At 36.9% G+C, this 16,301-nt stretch overlaps 1 long non-coding RNA gene across 6 annotated transcripts; it reads left to right on the top strand.

Moving 5' to 3' along the window:
* Positions 1–1,599: 1,599 nt before the first annotated feature.
* LOC132626560 (uncharacterized) lies at positions 1,600–8,093 on the top strand. Of its 6 annotated transcripts, none has more exons than XR_009577386.1 (10): positions 1,600–1,792; positions 2,778–2,868; positions 4,151–4,217; positions 5,039–5,103; positions 5,241–5,380; positions 5,932–6,024; positions 6,103–6,200; positions 6,282–6,621; positions 7,757–7,809; positions 7,897–8,093. It is a non-coding gene; the product is annotated as an uncharacterized LOC132626560 (long non-coding RNA). The 6 variants fall into 6 exon arrangements; XR_009577381.1 differs by having other exon boundaries at positions 5,241–5,399; XR_009577384.1 differs by having other exon boundaries at positions 5,014–5,103; positions 5,241–5,399.
* The last annotated feature ends 8,208 nt before the right edge of the window (positions 8,094–16,301 follow it).

The raw sequence follows: 16,301 nt of genomic DNA, 5'->3' as shown, positions 1-16,301 counted from the left end.
ACTAGGATCGTCCCAGTAAATGATGTTCAAGTGACAGAAAGGTTAACTTATGAAGAGTTACCCATTGCCATACTAGATAGGCAAGTACGGAAGCTTAGAAACAAAGAAGTTGCCTCAGTCAAAGTTTTGTGGAGAAATAATAACCGGGAGGAGATGACATGGGAAGCAGAAGGAATCATGAGGTCCAAGTACCCACATTTATTTCAGCCCCTAGAAGAGACTCAAGACGAGACGTCAAGATCATAAGGTATGTATGATTTCCTTTTTATGCTTTTGGTCATGTGTGGCCAAATTTTTATGCTATTATGTTGTGGCCCTGTGAGGCATTGATATTATGTGTTGTTGTGACAGGATGGTAGTGCCATATTATAGGGGAAACTCTGGCGAAATTTTTATAGAATTCCAGAAGACTTTAACATTCGAAGACGAATGTTCCAAAGGGGGGAAGAATGTTACACCTCGGAGAAAATCTTCCGTTGGTACGCAAGTGAATGAACTAGTGATGAGCACGAGTGTATGATGTTTCCATGAGTAAGAAACGACATTTGATGACCCTAAATAAGATTCCAAAGGAAGTTGCGATAAGAGATAGGTTATGCTCCACAATGACTAATTATTGGGTTTGGAAATGTGAAAAGTTGCAAGTTTACATTCTGGCCAGTTGGTCGTAAAATGAAATATGGACCATAAAGTGGTATACGGTCCGTAAACTTCCATGTCGTATTTTGGCTTCCAAAACTTCAACTTTCTGCCAAATGATCAAATGGATAAATACGACCTGAAATACGGACCGTAAAGTAGTTTACGGCCCGTAAACTTTGTCCGTAAATCACCACGTCTCAGTTTGAGTTTCTGGTTCTGTTATCATTAAAGACGACCACAAAGGACGGTCCATAAACTGGAATACGGACCGTAAACCAAGTTTACGACCACTGTGCATTTAAAATCAGATTTTTGAGTCATTAAATAAGGGGATCAAGGCTTATTTTATTTCACTTCCACTTCACACCCCCTTCTCTCTAAAACATCTCTCTACAAATATTCCATAAGATTTCAAGGATATTTAGTGATCAACAACACAAATCAAGTGTAAGAAAACCATAAAAGTTCATCAAAGGTCAAGAAATCCAAATGGAGATAAACTAGGGTTTTTCTCAAAGTGGAGTGTTATCAACTAATGCTTGTTCCTACAACATCTAAGGTAAGATTCATGATATTTCTATGTTGTCTAAGGTAGTTAAGAGTTGAAATACTTGGATTGTAGAAGAGTATAGAAAAATGAGTCATGAATATGGAATAGTGTCATTTTGAGAAATAGCAGGAATTGAGCTATGGGTCTTGATGTATTGTGATGTAAATACGATATAAATGATGTTTAGAACATGAGATGCACTACAAGAAAAAGGGTTATTAGAGACCAAAACTTAGCGACGAGTTTAAAATATGGTCCCTAATGGTATCGTTTTACGGATGAGATTATTTTCTAGTCCCTAATTCACATTTTTATTGTCCAAATAAATTAAAAACTTTAATAACTAGTCCCTATAAATAAAAAATTTCCATCAACTAAAGGCACTATAGATATTTCAGTGGCTTTGCTAAAATATTTCATCCTCTCTCTAAAGAAGTCCCTAAAGACCTAAACCCACTAAGACTGGTCAAATTGCAATCTCTGTAGACGCAATCGTTTGAGACGCATGTTGGGTTTCCTGATTCAAAGCTTCTGCATCGATTGCTTCTCATTATCTAGTCATCTTTAAGGGATAATGCGTCACTCACTTCTCATTATCTGGTAAACGCAATCGTTGGATTTCATGTTTTTTGCTTTCTTCGATGAAAATATTTAAAATTTGTTCCATTCATTTGTGATTGAGTCTCTTTCGGTTGGGTGCGAGGCTAAAAGTGGGGCTTGGAGGACAACGAGGCGAGATATTCGATGGTTCATTGTGGGTTTCATCTGTTGGGGTTTATTCCGGAGACTTGGTTCAAGGGGTAAAATAATTTTGTGGGTTTAATTTATTGTGGGGTTGTGTCTATTATAAATTTCTTATGAATTGATTAAACTTTTTTACCTATTCGGTGTTCTAAGTTAGTTCTTTGTCTCCAGATTTTTATGGGGTTCTTTAAATTGTGTAACCAACTTATTGAGTAATAAATCATCACGTTTTTCATATTTATTTCATGAAATTCTCCGTTTTGTGGTTTCAGATATGTGAAAAGTATTTTCAGTTTGATTCGAAACAGGTTTTTATTTATTTATTATCGTTTGCTTCTAATATTGGGCCGACGAATAGAAGCTAGTTTTTTTTGTGCTTTTCTAGGTCAGGTTCGGAGGTAAAATGAAAAAGATAATCTCATTCGTCGGCTATTGAAATTTACTATGCTCGGGTTTTACCTCTTTTCTGAACTTGTAATTAATGAAGAATCAAAGGATTTAGGAGTTCTGCTGGTTCAGAGCTTTCTATTTGCTTCAGCTATACGAGGTCGCTTTATGAAATTAATTCATCTGATTTGGGCTTCTCTTATGGGTTGGTTTGGAAGAACTAAAGCTCTCTCGTGAGAAGTTCATCTACTTAATTCACTCTCAAACAGGAAATGAAAATGATATGTGGTCCTTTGTGTGGCTGAAAATGAAAACCTTGGTGGTATGTTTGTTTTGTACGTAAAATAATTTTATAATTGTCGTTATGCTTGCTCCATGATTTGAATGTTATTAAATTGATGTCCGATTCAAGACTGGATTCGACTATTACAAGAATTGTGAATTTATTGTACAGTGGAGGATCAAGGATTTGCAAGGTAAATCTGGTGGTGCTCCAAACTCCATGAGGTTCTGTCTCATGACTTTGCAGTTTTTTCTTTGTTAAGGTATAAAATTATATAGTTTAGTTTATGGTTATATATTTATATGCTCTAGAGGACGAAAGGGAAGTTTTAATGGATTAGAGGCATTTTCTTTTCTCTCATTTTTTTTCATTACCTATCACTTCATACATCAGGAGTGTAAAAGAAATACATTTGTAATGAACATAAATTTATTCCGCAAGATGCTCACTCTTGATCAGTAAACTGTTGGATGTTGGACAATATGGTAGTGGGAAAATATGGTTAAAATTGAATTCTATTAATGAGGGTTTAATGAGAATGGGACCAGAGCTCACTGCCAGGATGAATTTTACAAAAACAATATACTTCTCTTCCTTTCATTAATTAGTATCATTATGGACCATAGGAAAAGGAAGGGTAGGAAGAAGAAAGAAAGCAAGTCTGCTATTGCGTTTTCACTTAATCAGGATTACTCTAATCTTTTGGTAATAGAGGGGCTGCTACGTTTTTTTTTATCATACTGACTTGCCGATATTTGTTTATGTTCATGTTGTAGTTTGTTAGTAATTCTGTTGTGTATTGTTTGATGGCTTAAATGTCAAGTGAAAATACAAACGTTAAGGTTGATAATGATAATTAGTTATTTTCTACTGGTATAGGTTTTGAACACATGCCTTAAGTACATGCATACCTAAAAGTTAAAACCAGGTAAAGTGGATGGCCAGTGCTTCATATCATGTATTTCCATGGCATTGTAATTCTAATCAAGTGTCTGCTGATCTGAGACTAAATAAGTCTAAAATCGTAAAATTTCATTTCCTGTAATTTAATACTTCCTTTTCTCTTCTCTGTCAATGGGAGTTCAAAGAATGCTTTTATGCTGCCTTTAAGTTATGTAACATTTTTTGCCCACACTGCTATTTATTATCTATAAGATGGTGCGTTGTGATTTGATATATGCTGTTTTATATGTGCTATCGGTATTTAGATGCTGAAGTAAAAATGAATAAGTTAAATCCTAGTGAAGTAAATGGAGTTTTATGAACCTGAATTCCCAAAATTAGATTACTGATTCATTTTCTTGGGTTCCATTGTGCTAATGGAAAAAACATTTTTTTCTAGTTCTAATACTTGAGTTCTTAGTCGAGGGGATACAAGCATTACTTTGCAGTATTTGTTCATTTTGAGCATTTGAATGGTTTGTATTTGGTGTCACCAAAATGTACTTTATCTAATAAGTATAGAATGTTATAATATTATGTTTGTATAAGTGATGTCTTGATGAGCAATAAAGCTGAAGTGATATTTTCTTGTGTTTGTCTAGCTTTAAGAGCTTTATGGCAAATAAAAGATCATGCAATGACCCTCAAACATAGTCTATAATAACCCCTGTAAGTATAATGTTAGTGTGCTTATATTGTGATGCAAGTTTTCTTCTCTGTTTTGTTCACATAGAATATAGGTGGATCTGTTAGAATAAATGAGTTTATTTGAAACTGCTTTAGTTTAGAGCATAAAGAGTAGTGGCACATTTCATGCTTTGTAATACTGGATTTTGTGCTTAATTGTTTCTATAGGCTTATTTTGTTACTAATACTTATTTCCTGCATATTTAAAAATGCAACAAAGCTCACGGTACTAATGCTTTATATGTAACACGATTACTAGAGTGAAGAGAAGTTATTGCAATTTGTAGTTCAGTAGTGACTGTGCTACCTAGAGTGAGCATTACAGATGATTAAAGGAGGTTGACTTATTATTTAACTCTACCATATTACCCTCTTTGACTACTAGTATGACATTGACTTCAAAAACGTAATAGAAACTTATTATAGTTAGATGGGAATGATCATGACCAGATATATCGATTTTGGAATTTTGTTGTGTAATCTTCTCCTAGTGGTCTACCTACTCAGCTTAGTTAAAGTGCTAATATTTATTTTGAAAGTATAATTTATTTATTAAGAATTATTAAGTATTACTAGTATATGCTATGCACGTGAGAAAGACAAGAAATCAATTGTACATAATGATGAATTATAGTATTTTCAAGATTTGGAATGTGCATTTCTCTTAACGTTACAATAATTACTATATATTGTGAAAAAAATAGACTGGAATATCTAGTTACCCTTCGTTATCTACTTATAAAAGTATTTCATTTGAGTTTCTATCCTAGTTGTACAGGTGAATGTGATGTTAATATGTGCAGGTGCAAGATGATGGTCAAAGTTTATTCAGAGCATAAATCTACAATATATCTTCACCAGTTATAAGGTGAAGAGTCCAAGTTGAGTGCTGCTTAATGTGCTCAATTTTAACAAGATTCGAGATTAATGTAATGTGAAGTTGTACAGGTATAGTGCATGCATAAATATATATCTTATGAAAATGGAAATGTTTTACCTACTCAGGTGGTTCATTTTACCAAAACACATATTTGGGAGGGATGTAAATCAGAAGGGCAGCGATTAACCGCTTACACCAGAGAATGAAGTGTTCCTTCAGAGCTAATACAAAATATGTCCAGCTTTTTCCTTACTGCCACAAAACTGTATAATTCCTTTACAGTTGTATGCTGATCTAATTTTTTTCCTTCAAACTCATTATTTCAAGTGATATATTAGTCTTACTCACATTGATATGTATTATTAGACATGCTGGTAGATATTTAGATGGTTGTATATGTAGAATTTTAAATTTCTATGAATATGTTGGAGGTAAGGTATATGTCCCCCTCTTTGTTTATTGACATGTTAATGAAATTTCTTCTCTGATGTTGGAACCTTGATGTGTTTTTAGGAAGATTTTTGTTATTGAAAATTTTCTCTATATAGAGTTGATTATCAACATTACTAGTTATATAGTAATATTCTGGTGGAAGATAGTATATGACCAGTCATGCTCCTATGCTTAAAGATCTTTAAGGACAAGCTTTTTCTATCACAGAAAACCTTGTTATCTATTTCGCCAAATCATCTGTAGCCTGATTCCCCTCCGTAGCACCAGATATTTTTTTCCCATTATACTTGAAAACTAATCTATGTATACTATTTAAGTTTATTACAATTATTACATCTAAGCTTTATCATTTCACAAATATAGGCTAGAAGCAACAGGAATGCAGCAAATCGAGCTAAGTTGAAGATGCCTCATCATATTGGTAGCAAGCCTATTCGAGACATTATTTATCAAAAGGTATTGTCATAAAATTTCTATTTTCCTAAAGGAAGTATTTATGAGATGTTATTCGACATGTTTACTTTTGATGTAAAGGGCGGGAAATATGGCAATCCACCAGATTTGGGGACTGTTTTCTTTGAGACTCGTAAGAAAGATAACAAGCTTGTTGAACCTGAAGCAATTGAAAACATGTATGTATGGTATACTAAATATGTAAATTACTTGAAAGTATAATACTTCTGATAGAAAATGTTCTTTTATATGTTTTGTAGGCTCAAATCGAAAAAATGGTTCAATCGGTGCCATCTCTATCTAGCATAGAGATTGTCAAAAAATGTTGTGGACCTCAAACTCGTAGCCATGTATTTGGCTTTGGGGGTGGAGTAAAGGCCAAAGACTTGAAAGGTGGCACTTCTTCAAATGATGAATTGCTGTCTGCGCTAGTCCTTGAATGAGAAAAATAAATCCTTGAATGATCTCTTGTCTACCTTCGAAGATGAGATGAAAGAAATTAAGAAAATAAAAGAATTCTTTGCTTCTCAACAATAATATGTCCCGCCTACGACATCGCCCGTTTCAACTGGATGACCACTGCTTTTGTCTGCTGACCAAGTTAGTAACAATATACCCATCTTTTTAATTTAGTTTGTTGATTTGCGTATAGTCAATTTCTATCTTACACTGATTCTAGCCGTTGCTTGACTTCACCCCTAATGATGCTTGTTTCTAGCTTGGTACATGCTCCAAAAGATTGCTATTGCTCGATGATCTGTTTGACATGTGTGTTTGTCTTTTCTGTTTTTTTACCTCGTTTCTCAAGCATATCGGATCCATTTCAACTTATTTGTGATTCCTGGTCATGGTTGGGATGTATTTGATATCTAATGTTTAATACAAGTGGTGATGCCTTAAATTCTTGCATGCACAATTAAGAAGTGCATACAGGAGTACTGAGGAATTTTGATTAAGTCAGTTAATACTTTACAATGCAAAATAAATGCTTTTATTGAAGAATTTTGAGGAAGGCTGATAGCCTTTTTGTATGGTTCGCCTTTGATGCATCTTTAACTTCAAAGTTAATTTATTCTTTCATATAAAGTTGGTGCTACTGTTATCCTTTTCACAGTTCCTATATATTTGTGGCAATCTCGGTTCAAAGTCTGTAACATTTGTTGTTTGCTTCACATGAACATAGTGGTAATTTTACTGTTTAAACTTTGGTTATAAAGATAGGAAACAGAACCGTGAACACCCTTAGCTCAAGCTCTAAATCTAAGGAATTACTGTTAATGAAAGTGCAATTGCTGTTATGATGATGGAAAAAGCTTTATTGAAGGTAGATAAAAAATAATTTTCTACCAAATGGAAAAAGTCTTATTGTTGTTAAATCTTGTTGCCTATATATGTGTTTCCAGTTTAATTTTTGTAATCCCTGGTTTGTAACCAGAAAGAGTTCATAATCTCACTTGATTTGGAATACTTCTTGCTTTTCAAGAGACTTTAGTGGAAGTTTAAAAGAATTAACACCTACAGTCGATGGAATATTTTTTAGTTGAGAACATATAATAGATGAAGAATCGCAACGAGTTCTTGTATTTCTAACTTTCCCTGGAAACAACGCCTTAAGTTTAAACACTTCCATTATGCTTGTCACAGTTATTGTTTTAGTTGCGTTTTAAAATAGATTTACATTCTTGGTTAATGTGTTTCGAAACTTTTCTAATTAATTTTTCTTATACTCATGCAGCCTCGATGATGTTGCTGGATAACACCTAATGAATTTATTACATTGCTTTTGGGGTAAGCGGTAACCACTACTAGTGTAGAATTTATATATCTTATCTTACTAATAGTTATTCAAGTCTTTTCAAAATTTTGTACTTACAGGTTTCGAAGATTGAATTTAACAAGTCAAGATGCAAGTTTAGAAGATGCACAAGCCCATTATTTTCCTAGGAATGTTATGCACTCGCTATCGTAGTCTAGCTCGAGTGTTAGTAAAGTTGTTTTGTTAAGGTGTCGAGCAAATATTGAAACTAACATCATGGGATGTTAACAATTTTATTGTAATTAACAACTCTATCTTCCTCAGGCTTTTATATGTAGACTTTTTAGTAGGAATCTGATATTTATTGATAAAATAATTATTTTTTTGTGACATCGAGCTTTAGGGACCATTTGTGGTCAATGAGAGACTAGAAATTTGGTCGTGAAATTTAGTAAAATTATTGTAAATAAGGACCAGTAATGTTCGTCTCTAAATATAATCTAGGACCAGTAATGGTTGGTCGCTAAAAAGGTTTAACGATCGAAAAATCATTTATTTACCATGATATTAATCGTCCATTAGGGACGAGATATGTAGTCGCTAAAAGTTTTTCACGACCAGATATATTACTTGTCTCAAAAGACTTTTAGCGACCAGATTATTGAACCGTCGTTGTTGACCTTTAGCGGCAGAGGCTATTACGACGGGTGGCGACCAGCTTTTTCCCGTCGTAATTGCCCTTTTTGGGACCATATTTGGACTTTTAGGGACCAGATTTCCCTTCCTTAAAGGCCGTTTTTCTTGTAGTGATGAACAATGTATGTAAATGGACGTCGTGTGTGTTATGACCATGGTTATGGATGAATTGAATGTAAGTCTAGAAATATGGATAATGTAACTGAGTAATGGCTATTGTTATGGCATCGTGAATTCATTATTGACGTTTGGGAGTTGAGATACGTTATGGAGGAGATGCTGTCCGATTTTCTCTAGCTTTAGTCATATATGCTAGCTATCGATTCTAATGATAGTATGACTTCAATGAAGGTAGAAACGCTAGCATTGGAGGAGAACATGCAAGTGTAAAGTAGTTGAACGGAAAAGGTATGTAAGGCTAACCCTTCTTTCATAAGGCATGGTTCTTTGGCCAAACATCCAAATCCTCTACACGAGTATGTTGTCTTCCAAACGATTTGATCTTCCGAGCTTGTAAGCTCACGATTCTTGATACGCTACGATTGTACTAAGTTCCTCGTATGACGAGTAGGCCTATTAAGGTAGAAGAGATGAATGACGATAATAGTGATAATGGTATTGATGATGACTATAATGATAATAAAGATGATGATTATGATAATGATGTTAAAAGTAAAGATGTTTATGAGCTATTATGTATATGTATGACTATTATGGAACCCCGAGCTTAAGTGGCCGGGTAAGATATGTAAATAAGTATGTATATGATTATGTACGCGCACACACCTCTGCAGATGGTACGGATAACCCTGACACCTTGGTAGGGCCAGGTAGATGAAACCCTGAGGCCTCAGTAAGGCCAGGTATGAGTAACCTTGAGCCTTGGTTGGCCAAGTATGTACGAAACACCGAACCTACGAGGTCGGGTATGCTATGTAAATGACGCGTATATTATGTGACGATGTATATGATATGAATACGAATATGATATGACTATGTATATGAACGTTAATAAGGGCATGTATACGAATGTGAGCACAAATATGGTACGAGTACTATTATGGATACGGATAATGATGTATGTACACAAGTACGTATTAGCCATGGCAAGTGGCTATGAAAGGAAAGAAAGTGCACATGACGATGATTTTGCTATCTCCCATTCTATGCTATTTCTTATGTTTCTAATTATGCTTCTAAATTGATATTGATCATGCCTTACATACTCTATACATTCTTCGTATTGATATTCTTTTGTTTGTGGACGCTGCGTCATGCCCGCAGGTGCACAGGGAGACAGACTTGATCCATAGCTGCTTTCTCAGAGATTACATAGCAGAGCTCCATTTCATTCGGACCCGTAGCTTTTGGGTACTTATTCTTTTGTGTATATAATTATGGGCATAACGGGGTCCTGTCCCGCTCATGTGATATGCTATACTTCCCTTAGAGGCTTATAGTCACGTGTATATGGTTAGACATGTTCGGCCTTGTCGGCCTATATCTTCGTAAATCTTTTGGTAGCCTTGTCGGCTTATGTACATTTGATGTGGCATAGATGCCAATGATGATATAAAGGCATTGTCGTCCAATGGGACTATTATGATGAATGAATGGATTTATATATTTAATTGTATGGCCCACCTAGATGTAAGCCTAAAGGTGAGTTAAGGGGTTCCGGTGTGGGCTAGCACCGGGCGCTCGTCGCGGCCCTCTAGACGGGTCGTGACAGCACCGTATGAGGCTTTATATGGGCGAAAGTGTGGATCTCCAACTGGGTGGTTTGAGGCGAGAGAGACTAAGTTGATAGGGCCAGACTTGGTCCAGCAAGCCATAGAGAAAGTCAAACTCATACATGATCGGTTATTGGCAACTCAAAGTCGTCAAAAGTCCTATGCGGATAATCGTCGAAGAGACTTAGAGTTCCAAGTCAAGGATTGGATATTCTTGAAGGTGTCACCAATGAAGGGTGTAATGAGATTTGGCAAAAAGGGAAAACTTAGTCCCCGGTATATTGGACCCTGTGAGATTGTGCGCAAAGTAGGCAAAGTGGCCTATGAGTTAGATCTACCTCTTGATTTGGAGTTAGTTCATCTAGTTTTCCATGTCTCGATGCTTCGAAAATGTGTTGGAGATCCTACTAGGATTGTGCCATTAGATGATGTTCAAGTGACGAAAAAGCTGAGTTATAAAGAAGTACCCATTGTCGTACTAGATAGGCAAGTACGGAGGCTTAGAAACAAAAAGGTGGCCTCAGTTAAGGTTTTATGGAGAAGCAATAAACGAGAAGAAATGACATGGGAAGCGGAAGAACTTATGCGATCCAAGTACCCGCATCTATTTCAGCCGCTAGAAGAGATCCAAGATGAGACGTCAAGATCATAAGGTATGTGTGTTTTCCTTTTATGCTTTATGGTCATGTGTGGCCAAATTCTATTGCTATTATGTTGTGGCCCTGTGAGGCATTGTTATTATGGGTTGTCATGACAGGATGGTAGTGCTATATTACAGGGGAAACTCTGGAAAAAAATTTATAGAATTCCCGAGGACTTAACATTCGGGGATGAATGTTCTTAAGAGGGGAAGAATGTTACACCTCGAAAACATTTCCGTTGATGCACAGTGAGTGGGATAACAAAGAGCACGAAGTGTATGGTATTTCAATAAGTAAATAATGACATTTGATGACCCTAAGTAAGATTTCAAAGACATCCGATGTTAGACAAAAAAATTGCCAAGAGGAGGCAAGGCATACGATAGGTATCGGACGAGAATTATGAGTAACAAGTTGATGACGGCTTAATGATGTATTGGGGAAGAGTTATAACGTCCCTTAGATCGTTAATGAAGTGTTAAACAAGTGTTAAAAAGATCCCATAAGGATTGGAGATCAAACAAAGTAGCGAGAACAAGTTCAGTGGACTGATGGGTTATACGGCTCATTATACGGACCGTATAATGATATACGGACTGTATAATGGACCGCAGAACCATCACTGTGAAGTTCACTCACTGGTGGGATTATACGGTCAGTTATACGAACCGTATAAATTTATACGACCCGTATAATTGTAACAGAGACGAGTGAATGAAAGGTCCATTTCACGATCACTTATACGGACCGTATAAGTTTATACGGACCGTATAAGTGTCCGTATAATGTCCCGACAGATCAGATTTTTGGGTTATTAAAAAGGGGACCAAGTTCATTATTTCATTTCCACATTTCACTCCTTCTCTCTAGAACTCTCTAGAACATTTCTCCCACACAAATTCAAGAGATATTAGTGATCATCTACATCAAGCTAAGTGAATCAAGTGTAAGAAACCCATTAAAGTTCATCCAAAGCAAGAAATCCAAGTGAAGGTGAAACAAGGGTTTTTCTCAAGTGAAGTGTTTTCACCCAAGGTTCATTCCTACACCATCTAAGGTAAGTTTTATGACACTTCCTTGTTGTTTAAGGTACTTGAAAATTGAAACACTTGGATTATATGAGGAAATAGGAAATGGGTTATGAATGTGGGAATAGTGTCACTTTTGAGTAAATGTTTGGATTGAGTTATGACTCTTGATACAATATGATTATAACCATGTTATAAATGACATTGAGAACATGTAATAGACTTTGTATATAAATGAACGAAATTGTGTGACATGACCATGAATATGGATGCATTGGGGTGAAATGAGAAGTAAGGATAATGTAGGTGAATAAAGACTATTGTGATGATATTGTGAATATTATTATTGATGTTTGGGAGTGGATATATGATATGGAGGAAGTCGTATAAATAAAGGAGATGTTGTCCAATTTTCCCTAGCTTTAGTCATGAATGCTAAGCTATCAATTCTCTAATGTTAGTATGCATTCTAATGAAGGTAGAAACTTTAGCATTGAAGAAGCACGTGCAAGTGATAGAATAGTTGAACGGAAAGGTATGTAAGGCTAACCCTTCTTTCATAAGGCATGGGCCTTTGTCCAAACATCTAAATCTTCTATAAGTCTATGATGTCCTTCAGATGATTCGATCTTCTGAGCTATTTAGCTCACAATTCTTGATATGCTACGATTGTACTAAGTTCCTCATATGACGAGTAAGCCTATAAAGATAGATATAATGAATGACGATAACGAGGACGATGATGATAGTGATGTTAATAGTATAGATGCTTATGAGCTATTATGTATATGTAACTATGTATGACTATTATGGAACCCCGATCTTATAAGGCCGGGTAGAATATGTATATGATTATGTAACGTGCGCACACCTCTGCAGATGGTACGGATAACCCTGAAGCCTTGGTAGGGCCAGGTATGTGTAACCTTCAGCCTTGGTTGGCCAAGTATGTATGAAACACCGAACCTTCGTGGTCGGGCATGCTATGTAAATGTTATGTATATGCTATGGATGTGTATATGATATACATATGAGTATGAATACGAATATGAATAAGAATATGTATATGAACATGATTATGGATACGAAGTGTAAATGAGTACGGATATGGACATGGATGTATGTACACGAATACGCGTTAGAAATGGAAGGTCCCTATAGGAAGCAAGTAAGCGCTCATGGCGATGATACGACTACCCCCATCTTATGCTATTTCTTATGTTGCTTATTATGCTTCTATATTGATATTGATCATGTTTTACATACTCAGTACATTCTTCGTACTGACGTCCTTTTGTTTGTGGACGTTGCGTCATGCCCGCAGGTGCCCAGGGAGACAGACTTATCTGTGCCCACCTCAGAACTCACTCATCGGACCAGAAGATCTGGCCCTCTTACTATGACCCCTATCCTGCTCGCGTTCACTTCTCTGCTGTTGTAAACTTTCTTATAAGTTCTGAGCATCAGCCTGAATGTGTGCAATATCCATATTGTCCTGAAGGGACGCAGTCAAGCACCTATCCATCAAATGTGGCCCTAGGCCTTTAACAAATCGGTGTACTCTGTCACCTATATCCGCTACCATGGCCGAAGCATACCTAGCCAAGGAATTAAAGTGAAGACTATACTCTAAAGCACTCATGCTACCTTGCCTTAAATTTAAGAATTTATCGGCCCTTGCTCGCCGAACTTCTGGAGGCATATAATGTCGGAGGAAAGCATCAACAAACTCTGGCCATACCGGGGGAGGTGCATTGGCTCCCCGTGAAGCCATCCAAACCGTATAGCATTGGATCGAGCCATCTCTCAATCTATACGACGCTAACTCCACCGACTCGGTGTTCGAAATATGTATCAGTCGAAGTGTCTTCAACATACCGTCAATGAAGTCCTGAGGGTCCTCCTCTGGCTTTGACCCAAAGAATTCCGGAGGGTTCAAAGTAATGAAATCACGGGCTCTTGCACTAACAGCCCTATCACCCTGCCCTGTACTATGCCGCTGAGTCTGGGCAGCAACCAACTGGGTAAGCAAGTGTATGGCCTCTTTTACATCTTGGCCTGAAGCATCCGGTGGAGGAGCTGGAGGTGCTGGAGCTGGGGCTGAGGCTCCTTCACACTCCTCTAATATAGGGACTGAACGGGAGGACTGAGATTGACCGGCACTCTGGGACTCATTTTCCTCTACTACCGGTAGCGGTGCTCTTTCAGCCCACTTTTCTGCCACCGTCTTGCCCTTTTGGGCTGCTGTAGCCTTTCTCTTTAGAGGCATTTCTGAAATACACAACACACGATGAAGGGACAAGAATTTCTTATATCATAGCTCTATCGCACGATTCTCATGAAAAAAGAAGGACAATCATTCCTAAAATGTCCGCAGCTTCTTGTTTATAAGTGTGGCGCGCAACACACCCATAGCCAAGACTCTACTAGACACGGCTCGTAGACACACCCTAGGACTAACCTGGCTCTGATACCACTTTTGTCACGACCAGTCTAGAGGGCCACGACGAGCGCCCGGTGCTAGCCCACCCGGGCACCCCTTTGCTTACACTTCACTTACATTTAGGTGAGCCACATGATTAAACATACATTTCTAATCACCATTCATGCTAGTCCCATGGACTACATTGCTTTCATATCATGGTTGGCATCTATACCACGTCAATGTACATGAGCCGTCAAGGCTATCAAAATAATATAAAAAATATAGGCCGACAAGGCCAGACACATCTAACCATATTCACATGTCTACGAGCCTCTAAGAAGATTATAACATATCACATAAGCGGGATAGGACCCCGCTATGCCCATAATTATATACACAGAAGAATAAGTACCCAAAAGCTATGGCTCCGAATGAAATGGAGCTCTGCTACGTAGTCTCGGAGAATATAGATATGGATCGAGCCTGTCTCCCTGTGCACCTGTGGGCATGGCGCAGCGTCCACAAATAAAAGGACGTCAGTACGAAGAATGTACTAAGTATGTAAAGCATGATCAATATCAATATAGAAGAATAATAAGCAACATAAGAAATAGCACAAGATGGGAGGCGATGTTATCATCATCATAGGCACTTACTTGCCTTACATAGGATCTTTCCGTTTCTAATGCGTACTTACGTATATACATCCAAATCCATATCCATTCCATATCTGTACCCATATTCGTATACATACCCTCATTCGCATTCATATCATGTCGTGTTCGTATTCATACTCGTATCCATATCATATAAATAATCATATCATATACATAGCATTTACATAGCATACCCGACCATGCAAGATCGGTGTTTCATACATACTTGGCCAACCAAGGCTCATGGGTACTCATACCTAGCCCTACCAAGGCTTCAGAGTTACATCTACCTGGCCCTACCAAGGCGTTAGGGTCATATACGTACCATCTGCAGAGGTGTGCGCGCATTACATAGTCATATACATACTTATTTACATATCTTACCTGGCCTCATAAGCTCGGGGTTCCATAATAGTCATACATAGACACATATACATAATAGCTCATAAGCATCTTTACTATTTGCATCATTATCATAATCGTCATCAACATCATTATTACTATTATCGTCATTCATCACATTTACATTTATCGGCTTACTCGTCATACGAGGGATTTAGTACAATCGGGGCGTATCAAGAATCGTGAGCTTACTAGCTCGGAAGATCAAATCATTTGAAGGATATCATAGTCTCATAGAAGATTTAGATATTTGGCCAAAGAACCATGCCTTATGAAAGAAGGGTTAGCCTTACATACCTTTTCCGTTCAACTGTTCTACACTTGCGCTTTCTCCTCCAATGCTAGCATTTCTACCTTCATTAAAGTCATACTATCATTAGAATCGATAGCTAGCATATATGACTAAAGCTAGAGAAAATCAGACAACATCTCCTTTATTTATACGACATTCCTCCATAACGTATATCAACTCCCAAACGTCAACAACACATTCACAATACCATAACAATAGTCATTATTCATCCACGTTATCCACATTTCTCAATTTGCTTTCAATTATCCATATCCATGGCTATAACACACGACTATGTCCATTCACGTACATTACTCATCTCATGTTCTCAACATCACTTATAACACATTTATATCACAATACATCAAGACTCATAACTCAATTCATAACTATTTCTCAAAATGTCACTATTCCACATTCATGACCCATTTTTCCATACCTTTCTACAATCCAAGTATTTCAATTCTTAAATGCCTTAAACAACATAGAAATATCATGAATCTTACCTTAGATGTTGTAGGAACAAACCTTGGTTGATAATACCCCACTTGAGCAAAAACCCTAGTTTATCTCCATGAGATTTCTTGACTTTGAATGTTCTTTGATGCTTTTCTTACACTTGATTCACTTGGTTTATGTTGTTGATCACCA

Source organism: Lycium barbarum, chromosome 2 (genome assembly GCF_019175385.1).
Source record: "Lycium barbarum isolate Lr01 chromosome 2, ASM1917538v2, whole genome shotgun sequence".
NCBI classification, from domain to species: Eukaryota; Viridiplantae; Streptophyta; class Magnoliopsida; order Solanales; family Solanaceae; genus Lycium; species Lycium barbarum.
The sequence above is the reverse complement of the archived record's forward strand: the minus strand, read 5'-3'. Positions and strand labels throughout refer to the sequence as shown.